General features: G+C 47.5%; 1 non-coding gene across 1 annotated transcript; it reads right to left on the bottom strand.

Moving 5' to 3' along the window:
- Positions 1 to 1,176: 1,176 nt before the first annotated feature.
- Trnat-ggu (transfer RNA threonine (anticodon GGU)) lies at positions 1,177 to 1,249 on the bottom strand. The gene has a single exon. It is a non-coding gene; the product is annotated as a tRNA-Thr (tRNA).
- Between the last annotated feature and the right edge of the window lie 1,435 nt (positions 1,250 to 2,684).

The raw sequence follows: 2,684 nt of genomic DNA, 5'->3' as shown, positions 1-2,684 counted from the left end.
GCTCAAGAAACTATGTTGCAAGGAGCGGATATGTCAACTGCATTAGCGGCCTCTGTTCCGTCTTTCGCATCTCGGCATGCTTAGCAAATTTTCACAACCGTGGTCCTCGTGATCTAAAAAAAAAGTTGGCACAAAACGATCTGAACTGAATAAATTGAAGTGAAATGGAATATACTGCACTTTTTTATGCTTCCTAACATTCTATGTGCATTTTACTACCCTATCTGTGATCCAGATGGCCTATTGTGGTAAAGCGTTGAAATGCCTCACAGTCGCCTCACAGTAAAGATCGAACTCCTACGTTGTCCAAAAATGTCAGATGTACTTTGTGTGCAGAGCTTTGGTGGGCAGGATTTGGTCATGGACCAAGCAATTTTGACGGCGAGACCGGGAAGGTTCGTATAGTGCGGGCAATGGAGAAGGGTGTGCTCTATATCTTCTAGATCACCACAGTGGCTGCATCTTGAAGAGTCAACTTGTCTGGGTGGACGAAAGATGAAAGTCACTGAAAAGGTTAGCCAGCTGTAGGGATCGAACCCACATCTTCTGGATTACCGGTCCAGGGCTCTACAAATTGAGCTAAGCTAACACGCCTCTGCAGCGACTTTCGGGGTGCGTCATCTGAAGGGACGACAAACCAGCCACTCACTCACCCTCCTTTCACTCTTACATTTTTTGCTCACTCATACACACATTCATACGACGGAAATCGACGCAAGCGGCACCTGTTGAACAAGAGAGAAACTGATGTTCTGAGGCTGGAACAACATAGAAGGGACAGATACAAACAAAGCCTCAAATTGCCTAAGAAATCAACGGCGAAAGATGAAAGTCACTGAAAAGGTTAGCCAGCTGTAGGGATCGAACCCACATCTTCTGGATTACCGGTCCAGGGATCTACCAATTGAGCTAAGCCAACACGCCTCTGCAGCGACTTTCGGGGTGCGTCATCTGAAGGGACGACAAACCAGCCACTCACTCACCCTCCTTTCACTCTTACATTTTTTGCTCACTCATACACACATTCATACGACGGAAATCGACGCAAGCGGCACCTGTTGAACAAGAGAGAAACTGATGTTCTGAGGCTGGAACAACATAGAAGGGACAGATACAAACAAAGCCTCAAATTGCCTAAGAAATCAACGGCGAAAGATGAAAGTCACTGAAAAGGTTAGCCAGCTGTAGGGATCGAACCCACATCTTCTGGATTACCGGTCCAGAGCTCTACCAATTGAGCTAAGCTAACACGCCTCTGCAGCGACTTTCGGGGTGCGTCATCTGAAGGCACGACAAACCAGCCACTCACTCTCACTCCTTTCACTCTTACATTTTTTGCTCACTCATACACACATTCATACGACGGAAATCGACGCAAGGAGCACCTGTTGAACAAGAGAGAAACTGATGTTCTGAGGCTGTAACAATGTAGAAGGGACAGATACAAACAAAGCCTCAAATTGCCTAAGAAATCAACGACGAAAGACGAAAGTCACTGAAATGGTTAGCAGGCTGTAGGGATCGAACCCACATCTTTTGGATTACCGGTCCAGGGCTCTACCAATTGAGCTAAGCTAACACGCCTCTGCAGCGACTTTCGGGGTGCGTCATCTGAAGGGACGACAAACCAGCCACTCACTCTCACTCACCCTCCTTTCACTCTTACATCATTTTTTGCTCACTCATACACACATTCATACGAGGGAAATCGACGCAAGCGGCACCTGTTGAACAAGAGAGAAACTGATGTATGAGTGAGCAAAAAATGTAAGAGTGAAAGGAGGGTGAGTGAGAGTGAGTGGCTGGTTTGTCGTCCCTTCAGATGACGCACCCCGAAAGTCGCTGCAGAGGCGTGTTAGCTTAGCTCAATTGGTAGAGCCCTGGACCGGTAATCCAGAAGATGTGGGTTCGATCCCTACAGCTGGCTAACCTTTTCAGTGACTTTCATCTTTCGTCGTTGATTTCTTAGGCGATTTGAGGCTTTGTTTGTATCTGTCCCTTCGATGTTGTTCCAGCCTCAGAACATCAGTTTCTCTCTTGTCTGGGTGGGAACGCCATTGAGTCGCATCCGATGAAATAATGTAGCGTCCTGATGAGAAGTACTTCCTGGCATCCGGAAGGTCAGCGCTGGATCAGCTCTTGTTGGATCAATGTGGGGTATCATATTGATCATTGGCGGATAGACAGGAGCGCCACTAAACGTAGAGGAATGAAAGGGCGGTCTCCTCTCAGCAGTACAATACTTCTATTAGTCAGCAGTTCGTTTGTGCGCTTTCTTGTCCTTGTCCCTGGGTGCTGTTCCTTTTATCATTATGTACTGTTACCAACTACCCCGCACTTCGACGCTCGGTCAGTGCAATACTTCTTCGTCTCTGAGACGAGAGAGCTGCTTCTGTGGCGCTTTCAGCCTATTCATTCCCTACGACATCACAATATGCCGGAACCTACTGGAGCAACACCCTGTTTCCTGCATCGCAAACATTCTGGCAAGGCATTACACGTCCGTCACCAGGGGGGCGGACGAGCCTGGTATGCCTGTGTTTTCAATAGCTTGCAGTGCAGATTTTGAGTAGATGAACACAGCCCATTCACTCGAGGGAAGATAAGCTATGTGCTGCAGAAAGAATAGAATAGCATAGAGTTCTGCATCTGTTGATGAGGTTGGATGCGAAGGGTGTCGTCCT

The sequence above is a fragment of the Ornithodoros turicata genome, chromosome 4, assembly GCF_037126465.1.
Source record: "Ornithodoros turicata isolate Travis chromosome 4, ASM3712646v1, whole genome shotgun sequence".
NCBI lineage: Eukaryota > Metazoa > Arthropoda > Arachnida > Ixodida > Argasidae > Ornithodoros > Ornithodoros turicata.
The sequence above is the reverse complement of the archived record's forward strand: the minus strand, read 5'-3'. Positions and strand labels throughout refer to the sequence as shown.